This window comes from Leopardus geoffroyi, chromosome B1, assembly GCF_018350155.1.
Source record: "Leopardus geoffroyi isolate Oge1 chromosome B1, O.geoffroyi_Oge1_pat1.0, whole genome shotgun sequence".
Classification (NCBI taxonomy): Eukaryota; Metazoa; Chordata; class Mammalia; order Carnivora; family Felidae; genus Leopardus; species Leopardus geoffroyi.
The window spans coordinates 200,394,320-200,406,367 of NC_059327.1; the positions used below are offsets into that span (position 1 = coordinate 200,394,320).

The following is a 12,048-nucleotide window of genomic DNA, read 5'->3' on the forward strand; positions in this document are numbered from 1 at the left end:
GTACGTATGTAACATATTATGTGTAATACGTATATATACCATACATATACACATATATGCCATATTATATAATTATTAACAGATTATTCCCTCTTTGATAGATGTGAATTTAGCTCATGAATTTTTACCTTACAAATTTGTAGGGTTTGTGACCTATAAATATCTCTGCCCTTCCTTCTAATTGTAATGATTATTTTTAGTTTTTCAATTAGCTATCTTTGTAAATTTAAATTAAAAAATTAAACTTCAGTTTTTACAATATTTAGAGACGATTTCTTGTTGTCTTACTAAAAAAAGATAATGAAGTTAATGTCCCACACTTGCCTCTCCCCCCTTGCCTTTCCCACTTCTTTCTTTCACAGTTTATTAGGTTTAAAACATATATATTTTGTTCTGCAATCACAATGCTTTGTCGTTTATAGATTAATTATAAAACCTAAAACTAAAAAAAATTTTAAGACACGATTATTATTATACAAATGTTATTCACTGAAGAAGTAAAAAAAAAAAAAATCCTATGTTAGTAAGTATCTGCCCCTCAAAGAAATATATTTCTAATTCAATCCCTTTTCTTACATTTTACCGATTATTCAAAATCATGCCATATTTTTAGTTTGTTAACTAACTTTGGACTAACAGTCTTTTCTCTGTAACTTTTTGTTTTCCCTGGAGTTTCTCACTGTCTTTCTTTTTTCTTCCTATTAGATACCATTTCCTTAATGACATTATCTGTTGCAGGTAGTGGATTTTTTTTTTTTTCTTAAAGTCATCATTCCCTGAATGCTTTGGCATTCTGACCTGATCAGAACTGGTTACTTTCCAGGGTTGCTGCTGTCATTTGAAGCCCTCTATTTACAGCTTTCTGTGTTGTCACACATGGTTGATTAAAGCAAAACTATGCTTCTTGGATCCCATTTCTTCCTTTTTCTTGGATGCTTTTTTTTTCAGTGTGATGGAGTATTCTCAGTATTTTATTTGTTTGCAAGTAAATTTGTTTAGAAAACATTTTTTATTTCATGTGTCTTAAAATGTTGTTACTTTGCCCTCATTTGATTTATAATTTGGCTGAATCTATCATTCAAGGTCCAAAATCATTTTTCTTCAGAACACTGAAGGTACGGCCCCACTGTCTTCTGACATAACTGTGTCTGATGACTTCTTAGAGGGATCTGTTTCTGGCTTTCTAGGAATTTTAAAGTTTTCCCTTTCCCTTGGAATTCTGAATATTTAACCATTAAGTTTTTTTTAATAATATTTTTAATTGTAGTAAAATACACATAACATAAAATTTATCATCTTGGGGTGTCTGGGTGGCTCAGTCGATAAAGCCTCTGACTTTGGTTCAGGTCACTTATCTCGCCGTTTGTGAGTTGGAGCCCCGCGTTGGGCTCTGTGCTGATGGCTCGGAGCCCGGAGCCTGCTTCGGGTTCTGTGTCTCCCTGTCCCTCTGCCCCTCCCCCACTCATGCTCTGTCTCTCTCTCTCTCTCGCTCGCTCGCTCGCTCAAAAAACGAATAAACATTTTTTAAAAATTACCATCTTAACCATTTTTAAGTCCAGTCCAGTCGTGCATCACAGTATGTACAATCACGTTGTTCTGAAATCATTACCACTACCTGTCCCCAGCAGTTTTTCCTCTTGCAAAACTGAAACTCTGTCCCCATTAAACCACCCTCCTTCCATCCTCCAGCCTCTGGCACCCACCGTCCTACTCTCTTGTCTCTGTGAATCTGACTACTTCACTTAGCATTAGATGTTTATGGTTCATCCATGTTGTTGCAGTGTGTCTCAGAATTTTCTTTTCTTTTCTTTTTTTTTTTTTTTTAAATTCAAGTTAGTTAACATATAGAATAGTATCGGTTTCAGGAGCAGAATTTAGAGATTCATCACTTCCATATAACACCCAGTGTTCACCTCCAAAAGTGCCTTCCTCAATGCCCATCACCCATCTAGCCTATCCCCCTACCCACCTCCCCCCCAGCAACCCTCAGTTTGTTCTCTGCATTTAAGAGTCTCTTATGGTTTGTCTCCCTCTCTGTTTGTGTCTTATTTTATTTTTCCTTCCATTCTCCACTTCACACCTGTCAGAATGGCTAAAATTGACAACTCAGGGAATAACAGGTGTTGGCAAGGATGCAGAAAAAGGGAACCCTTTTGCACTGCTGGTGGGAATGCAAACTGGTGCAGCCACTCTGGAAAACAGTCTGGAGGTTCCTCAAAAATTAAAAAAAAAAAAAAAGAAAGAACTTCCTTATGACCCAGCAATTGCACTACTGCTAGGAATTTATCCAAAGGGTGCAAAAATGCTGATTCAAAGGGGCACGTGTACCTCAGTATCTAGCTCCTCAGCAGTGCTATCGACAGCAGCCAACCTATGCAGAGAGCCCAAATGTCCACTGACTGATGAATGGATTAAGAAGGTGCAGTGTGTGTGTGTGTGTGTGTGTGTGTGTGTCTGTACATAGATGTATATGTATATACATTATACATTATATACGTATATACGCGTATACACACACACATATACATACATATACTCGGCGATCAGAAAGAATGAAATCTTGCCATTTGCAACAACGTGGATAGAACTGGAGGGTGTTATGCTAAGTGAAATAAATCAGAGAAAGACAAATACATGATTTCACTCATATGTGGGACTTAAGAAACAGATTTCCTTCCTTCTTAAGGCTGAATACAATTCCATTGTTATGTATATATCATACTGTGTTTATCCATTCATTCATCATTGGACACTTGGGTGGCTCCCATCTTCTGGCTTTTGTGAATATGCTGCTATAAACATGGGTATATGGATATCTCTCTGAGACCCTACTTTTAATTCTTTGGGGAATATACCTAGAAGTGGAATAATAGGATTTTATAATAGTTCTACCTTCAATTTCTGGGAGAACAGCCAAACTGTTTCTCCTCCTTCTCCTTCTCCTCCTCCTCCTTCTTTTTTGATAGCAGCCAGCCTGATATGAGGCAGAATCATCATGGTTTTGATTTGCATTTCTCTAATGATTAGTGTCAGAAGGCAAATGCTTTTATTTTATTTATTTATTTTTTCAGCTTTAGGAAGAAGAATGGAGAGATACAGGGAATTGCTGATATCTGATCACCAACAGCGTGCTGGTCCCTAGGTTAGGTGCCTGGAATGGGTTTAACGGTGTCTTCCAAAAGGATATGCTTAAGTCTTAACCCCCAGTAGCTATAAATGTGACTGTATTGGGAAAGAAGATCTTTGGAAACAATAATCAAGTTAAGATGAGTTCATATTGGATTAGGGTGGGTCTTAAATCTAATGAATGTGTCCTTATAAAGACAGACTCACACAGAGAGGGTCATGTGACCACGGAGGCAGAGACTGGAGTGAGGTAGCTACAACCAAGGAAGGATTTCCAGGAGCCACCAGAAGCTAGGAAGAGGCAAGCATTCTTCTCCAGAGCCATCAAAGAGAGCACAGCTCTGCCGACTTAACTCCAGACTTCTAGCGTCCAGAACTGTGACAGAGTAAGATTCTGTTGTCCCAGGCTCCCCAGTTTGCGATAACTTGTTACAGCAGCCCCAGGAAACTAATAAGGTGTCAGCTTTACATCATACAATCTTCAGCAATCTTGTAGTGGATGTATTGTCCCCATTCCATTGACAGGTAAACGGAGATGGAAAGAGATTAAGTAGGTAATCAAAGTGCGTAGTAGCCAAAAAACCAAAGCCAGCCCTGCCTGACTCCAAAGTCCGTGTTCTCCCTGCATTAGATCACACTGCTTTTGTCCAGGGGGCTGTGGGGTTTTCTAAACACATCTGGAGTCCCAACCTCCCACACCAAGGTAGAAGTTCCCTGCCTGATTGATGAGAACCAGAAACAAAGACTAGAACAGAATTACATGCCAGCAGGGTCACTGTACTGTAAAAGGCAGGAAGAGATCTCTCTGTCCCCCTCTGTCTCTCTCTTCCTTTCCTACCTCATGAAGTAGAACGGGCCAACGGGGTCAAACCACCAAACTTGTCTCCTCTTGCCACCTTCACCGTCTCTGAATCTCCACCTGAGGTCTTACCTTCCTTAGGCCAATCACATGGCCAAGAGAATTTGAAGAGTAGAAGCAGTGTGGCAGACTGTGACGCAGGATCTAGCTTAACTCAGCGACACCGATGCGATGCAGGAATGAATGCCTGTATCTAGGAAGAGGGCAAAGGCAGGGCAGCTCTACAGATCCCGCCATCTTTCTCCCTTCTATTTTGGAAATCTGATGCCAAGGGGTAAGCACATCCAGGTAGAGACTGCCTGCTTGGGGCAGGCCCACTCACAACTCTCACTTTCTTCTTTCAACCTTCACTCATCCATGTTGCTACTTTAAGCTAGGTCCTGCTCCTGCCCAAAATGTCTCTGCTCTTCAACTTTCCTCCTCCATGTAAATGGCTAAAGAAGAGTAAGATCTCAAGATATAGCTTTATGGGAAGAAGGAGGCCCAATATAATCATTACCATCGTCACCATCACTGTCATCATCACCATCAGCATCACCATAATGTCACCATCGTCACCATCACCATCACCATCATCATAGTTAACCTGATTCAGCAGACAGTAAACACCAGAGATGGCCCCAAGTGCTTTACATGCATGAATCCATTAACATCTCACAATAAAACCAGAAAGTGGGTACTGTTTCCGTCTATATTCTACAAATTAGAGTTCAATAGTGCTAATCAGTTAAATAAATGGCCCAAGATCACAGAATGAGTCACTAGTGAATCCAGGTTTCACAGCCAGCAATCTGGACTAGAAGCTTTCACACCACAGCTGCCTCTCTGGGGCTCAGGCTCCAGCCTGGCCTTTTACCAGGAGCCTTGCATTAGGTCATCAAGGGTCACCCTGAACATTGTGATTCCCACTCTGAGTATACAGCTCACCCTTCTGGACTGAGTGGCAGGGCAGGATTTTAAAAATCTCTCAGTGTCTGGACAAAAGCCTTTGCAAACCATTCTTCAAAACTATTCGTAACCATCAGGGTCTTTATTGAACTTTTGCCAGAGGTGAGGCCTTACTCCCTTTATAGTCTTTGAAACAATACTTTAAACTCAGAATTCTTATGTCCATCTCACATGTGCAGAAACCAAGCTTTGCTATAACTTTTTTTTTGCATGAAGCTCTCTATTTAAGTGAATGCATCACAGTGGGCTACCAAGGTTGGCTCAGTGTTTGGGTGTGGTGGTCAACTTTCCTGACATCGAGTTCATTCAGTGAGCCCAGTGATGGGTCCTCAAAGGACAAGTGGGGAACAAAAGATCCAGGCCCTGCTCTAAGTTGCTCACAATCTTGCAGAAAAAACAGACAAGCAAACAAGCTGGGGTGACACAGTGTGGCTGGGTGAGGCTGGAGAAGCCTGGAGAAGTAGGGTGGGGGTGGGGGGTGCAGCTCCTAGCCTAGCTCAAAGGACAAAGGCTTTACACGAGGTGACCCATGGACAGAGGAGAATGAGCCGGGAGGAGGGCAAGCCAGGCAGAGAGAACAGCATGAGCCGGACCTGCTATGTGGAGGAAATGCAACCCGGGTCCCAAAGGGTCTTCAAGAGCAGGTTAGTGATTTGCAGCAGCGTCCGAATGGTTTGGGGGGGGGGGTGGTGACTGCAGGGTTTTAAGCCAGGAAGTAACACGGTCAGATCAGTATTTTAGAAAGGTAGATCTGGCCACTGCGTGGCATCAGCCTGGAGGAGGATAAACGAGATGTGACAGCCAACAGAGAAATGATGACAAGGCTGCAGAAGGCAGTAGAATCTGCTGATAAAGACCATGGACTCTGGCCCTAGTTGAGGGCTCAGCTCTCAGCTCTGCCCCCTACCACACTGTGGGACCCCAGGCCTCCCTCTCTGCAAGCTGAAATCTCCCCCATCTGTAAAATGAGGATTAAAATAGTGCCTATGGTGGGTGTGGGGCACCTGGGTGGCTCAGTCGGTTGAGCGTCCAACTCTTGATTTGGGCTCAGGTCATGATCCCAGGGTCATGGGATGGAGCCCCGCATCATGCTCAGCATGGAGCCTACTTAGGATTCTCTCTCTCTCTCTCTCTCTCTCTCTCTCTCTCTCTTCCTCTGCCTCTCTTCCCCGCTTGCACGCTCTCTAAAATGAAATAAAAATAAGTACTCCTTATGGTTCTCAGACAGGTGAAACACAGAATTACCATACAACCAAGCAATTCCATTCCTGAGTGTGTACCCCAACGAACTGAAAACAGGTGCTCAAACAAAAGTCTGTACCTGAATATTCGCAGTAGCACTATTCATAATAGCCAGAAGATGGGGGAAGCCCAGATGCCCATCAGCTGATGAAGAGATAAACAAATGTTGTCCACACCCCCCCATACAATGGAATAGGAATCAGCCATAAAAAGGAATGAAGTCCCGACATATGCTACAACACGGATAGACCTTGAAAATATTACGCTAAGGGAAAGACGCTGGCGCAAAAGGCCACATTGAATGAGATGAAATGGCCACAAGAGGCACACCTGTAGAAACAGAAGGCAGGTCAGTGGTTGCCAGGGGCTGAGCAGGAGGAGGGGATAATGGAGAGCAACTGTTCAATGGGAACAGAGTTTCCCTTTGGGGAGATGAAAAGGTTCCAAACCTAGGCAGCAGTGATGGTTGCTCAACACTGTGAACATACTGAACGTCACTAATGGTAAGTTTTGTGTATGTGTACTTTACACACACACAGAAAATAGGACCTACTGGCTAGGGATGTAGTACAGAGACATCAGTCAGCAAATCTGAGCTGCTATTACTGTGACGACTGGAAGGCTGGAGGGAAGGGCAGGAATTAGGAAAACATTTAGGAGACAGAGTCCACAGGTTATGGTGACTGGGTGCTGGAACGGATGTGTGGGATGCTAGAGATGGGGGCCAAAAGTGTCCTTGGATGTCTGGCTTGGTAAGCTGGGGGCTGGTGGGACCAGCCACCACAGGGACGGGTACAGAAATGTATGCACTTAGAGCGCCAGAAATCAGCCCCAAGTTAATCACTCTTTTAAGATTTCCTCTAAAAATCTCGCAGCCAAATTCCACTGATAATCAGTATAAGAACAGATTTCAAAGAGTTGATTTACCATAAACTTCATTAACGAATAAAGAAAGAAAAGCAGTTGAGTGATCCCAGCCTCCTTGTCCCCAGGCTCTGACTTTCCCTCTCGTCTCTGACAAAGAATCACATGCTTTTGCCATCCTTTTAATCACGTATTAGCTGAGAGCAGATTCCTTTGATGAGCTCTATCAGTGCATTCAAGAGGAGCAATGATGGGGAAAAAAGTCCTTTCAAAAAGAATGCTTTCAGTGCTTCTAATCTAACAGCAAGTTACAAAAGCACGAGGAGGAATTATTTACACGTTGACTTCAATTATGTAATAAATAAATTCAAAGACCCGCAGAGGCAAGAAGCCAACGTGTTAGCAGTGGTCCTCTGCTGGTGAGATTATGTGCTAATGTTACTTAACTTTTCCAATTCTTTGCGCATGTGTGTGTACGTGTCTCTGTGTGTGTGTCTGTGTGATACCGGGAGGGTGTTTTCTTTGTCCGCAATGGACGTATATCAAATCCCACCCACCTATGCCTCAAAAGACGGAAAAAAGTTTGAAGAGAAAAACATACAGAATGATTTCTCTGAAATTGACTTTAAGAGTAATTTGTTGAAATCCTTCACTTTGCGCTAAAGATCCAAGAAACGGGGGGGAGTTACTTACTTGCGGACGTGTCTCCCACAACCCTTGAGGGGCAGCTCTGAGAGCAGACAGTGTCTGGGCTTCCCAGCTGACAATGCTGAAGGAGTGAGAGCTTAGAGGCAGTCACAGGTAGAGGCAATCACACTTACCAACAGAGCTTTGCTGAGGTACCAGTCTGCTGAATAAGCAGGTTTGGGAACAAACTGCACAACAGGACTTTTAACCCTGTCAAGCTTCAGGACCCTGGCCAGTTCCCAGAGCCTCGCCAGACACAGATTTTTGTTTTTTTAACTCTCAAATGAGAAAGTGAAACCAGATAATATTTAAAGTCTCTTCCAGGGCAAAAATTCTGTTCTGATGTCACAAAAATGTATTAAATGCCAACCAAGGGAACTAGGCCAATGTCACAGAATGACAAGGTTTATCAGATGTCTCAGCGTTGTGGGATTCCCAGCCAAGGGGGCTACCAGCATGCCTGGGGGAGGTTCAGGAATCACAGGTGTGCAGAAGTTGGACAGGGTCTTTCAGGACGTTTATGAATTGTCCAAAGCACAGGTAAGAAAAGAACAGCATATACAAGACCAGAGCAATGTGTAAAACACAGGGACCCAGCAGCACCTGGGGACAGTAGAGACCAAATTTTCTGATGGATCCTGAATATTACCCTGAGATAACTGGGCTTAATCCAGCAGGCAACAGGGAGTCCCTCCAGAAACAGAAAAGCAAGCAGGTTTTGGGTTTCATAGAAAGATCACTACAGTGAGGACGATGGGCTGGAGGGGAGTAGGACTGGACAGTTAGGAGGCCGGTGCAGTAATCCGAACATGAGGTGACACAGAGAAGGTGGACATGATGTGTGAGTGCACACCTCGCATCCTGAGAGCATCTCAAAGCCATGCGATCCTGCCAACAGTTACCTGCTCCCTCCACAAAGGCACAAAGGTACACGCTGCAAATCCCCGTGTTTGAGAAATTCTCATATAGCATATAGCTGTCTACAGACGCATTCTCTTTCTTATTAATAGGACCTCTTTGCATGTCGAAGACACTAATCCCCTTTTACGTGTTACAAGTATTTTCCCAGGTTTGTCACTTTCGTAACGCTGTTTTTAAATGTAAAATTTTCAACTATTTGTGTACTCAAATCCATGGTTCTCCCTCATGGTTTTCTTCCTGTCATATAATGCTAACCTATATTTATTTTTTACAAATCGTTTTATCTAGATTTTAATCTGATGAGGGAGTTCGCTTTATTTTCTTCTAAAAGATCCAGCCAGTTGCCCACAAATGTATGAATGATACACTCTTTTCCCATTGACTTGAAATACCTTTTTATTATACGTACATCTGTGTAGACAATTTATTTTACGCCCTTGGTCTGGCTTTTCCTGCAGAGTTGCATACGGCATTAACGTAGCTTTAGAATTTTTTTTAAATTTTTTTTAATGTTTTTATTTATTTTTGAGACAGAGAGAGACAGAGCATGAACAGGGGAGGGGCAGAGAGAGAGGGAGACACAGAATCTGAAACAGGCTCCAGGCTCTGAGCTGTCAGCACAGAGCCCGACGCGGGGCTCGAACCCACGGACCGTGAGATCGTGACCTGAGCCGAAGTCGGACGCTTAACCGACTGAGCCACCCAGGCGCCCCGTAGCTTTAGAATTTTTTAATATGTGCTAGGGGAAATCCTCCTCTATTACCCCTCAATTGTCACAATGTTCTCACCTAGTTTCATAAATTTGTATCTGCAGGATATAAACTTGAAGTGGATTAACTTGATCGCATTTCTCCCCCCAGATCCGACTAAAATGATTATTGGAACTGCCTTCTGCATGAATTTGGGGGACGTAACAGGTGGTTTAAACATCTCTCTCTTTTTTTTTTTATTTTTATTTTTTTTTTTTTTTAAATTTTTTTTTTTAACATTTATTTATTTTGGGGACAGAGAGAGACAGAGCATGAACAGGGGAGGGGCAGAGAGAGAGGGAGACACAGAATCGGAAGCAGGCTCCAGGCTCCGAGCCATCAGCCCAGAGCCCGACGCGGGGCTCGAACCCACGGACCGTGAGATCGTGACCTGAGCTGAAGTCGGACGCTTAACCGACTGAGCCACCCAGGCGCCCCTAAACATCTCTCTCTTGATTGGATCCGAGATCCCCCTTCTCCCGATCTCGGCCCCGGCGCCCAGCCCTTTCGTGAGCACACGGCACCAACATGAGAAGCTGTGGGGAGGTCCGGCGCAACCTGAACACCCACGTCCAGCACATACAGCGTGATTATTTCCTCCCGGGGCCTCTCATGCAACAGACAGAAAGGGCAAGAGGGCTTGAGATAGGAAATGGGGACCTTGCTGTCCTTGGCTGACACCTGCCGATTTCACCCTCAGGAAGGTAAGAGAAAACAAAGGAGATGATGGGGTCTCCTCCAAGGGTTGAAGAATCCCAGCCTACAAAGTGCAGACTTTATGCCTTTACTCTGTCTAGTTGTATGATGGCAGGGAGCCTCCGTCCTCACTGCCCTGCTCCTCCTGTTCGCTCTCACACTTTCCTGATGTAATGACGTCACCTCACAGGTGCCCCCGTCAGCTGTGCTAGAACACATTCTGTAGCCGGCAAGAGCCTTGGCTGGGTCATCCATACGCATAGCTCACTGGTGCCAGGAGACCTCGGTTCACATCCCACCAACAGCTGAACCGGCTCAGCCTCGAGGTCAGATCTTCAGCGGCGTATTCTAGAACACCCTTCCTCCGTCTTTAACTAGGTCCTTCCCTTAACGACCTCCAGCTGAATGCTCACCTCCTCCAAGAAGCCTGCTGTCTACCCAGCACTCTTTACTGCCCGTATCTGCAGCATGTATGACCTAGATTTCGGGGTCACAACCTCACACATTCAGTCATGGCAGCTGTGTGTGGTTTGACCTTTGTTCTTCTCATTTAATGTCTCCGTGAGGGCACGGGGACAGCGGGTGGTAGGTGATCAGAGGCTCCAGGCTGCCCCAGACTCCACAACGGCCTGGAATCTCGCACTGGGATTGACTCACACTTATGGCACCCAAGGGCCCCTTGGGCTTGAGACCCTGACACGTGACACCCATTCACGAAAACCACAGAACAGCTGCAGAAGGGTGCTGTCTGCATGTGCACGTAATAACGATCCCAAAGACCGCAGCTGACGCTTACAGAGCACTTAAAAAACGCCAGGCACGGGGCACCTGGGTGGCTCAGTCGGCTAAGCGTCCGACTTCGGCTCAGGTCACGATCTCGCAGCTTGTGGGTTTGAGCCCTGCGACGGGCTCTGTGCTGATGGCTCAGAGCCTGGAGCCTGCTTCGGATTCTGCGTCTCCCTCTCTCTCTCTGCCCCTCCCCCACTTGCACTCTGTCTCTCTCTCCCTCTCTCTCAAAAATAAGTAAACATTAAAAAATATATTTAAAAAAACACCACCAGGCACTGTGCTGAGTGCTTTACATACCTCAATCCATTTACTTTGGCCACTACCCTATGAAGGGGGTACTATTGTCAGTCTCCTTTCATAGCTGGGAAATGGAGACTCAGGGAGGTAAGTAACACATCCACAGTCACATACAATCGGTGGACGGACAGGGAGTCAAAGCTAGGCCCTTGGCCCGAGAACCTGATGCCCCACAACGCTGTAAGGCCATCGCATTTTGTATGCCTCATCTCCCCACTCAACGGTGATCTCCTTGAACATGGTCCACAAGGGCAGGGTCACTGGGACCAGGGGCGGTAGGCCTGACATCCAACCCAATGCTCCACTGCCTGACTGCACCCATGGGTCTGCACCCCACAGTGGGCACCCACTCCTGTTTCCCTTGAAGGCAATGGGTGGCCTGGAGGCTGCCCCGAAGACCTGGGTGTGGCTCATCTCCATCCACGTGAGAGGGCCTGGGGAGCGGGGGAAGGGCTTACAAACATCGGCGAAGTGAACCTTCTCTGACTTTTATTACAGTCACGCAGCGACTAGACAGCAAGCAGCAATCGCCAGCATTGACGACGATCAGCTCGGCCCAGGGATGCTGACCTACTGAGTGCCACCCAGAAGGTAGGGCGCAGAGTGGGGCACAAGGATGCAGCAGACACAGCCCCGACCCTCCAGGGGCTCACAGAGAAGCCAAGATGGTTTGCACCCACCTTCCTGCCTCCCCTGCCCCCCCAAAACCCTCTCCTTGCTCTAGCCAGACTTGGATTTTATTTCCATCTCTTTTGGACAGGGATTTAGCTCCTTAGGAGGTGGCGTGGCCCAGCCGCAGGGCTCTGGAGCCCCAGTGTTCAAACCCTGGTTCTAACGCCCGCAAATAAAGCACACTCACAGGCCCAAGAC

At 45.4% G+C, this 12,048-nt stretch overlaps 1 protein-coding gene across 6 annotated transcripts in view; it reads right to left on the reverse strand.

Annotated features, from left to right (window-relative positions):
- Positions 1–12,048, reverse strand: part of EVC2 (EvC ciliary complex subunit 2) — a 136,460-nt gene that overhangs the window by 94,842 nt on the left and 29,570 nt on the right. The gene's annotated exons all lie outside the window — the stretch shown is intronic.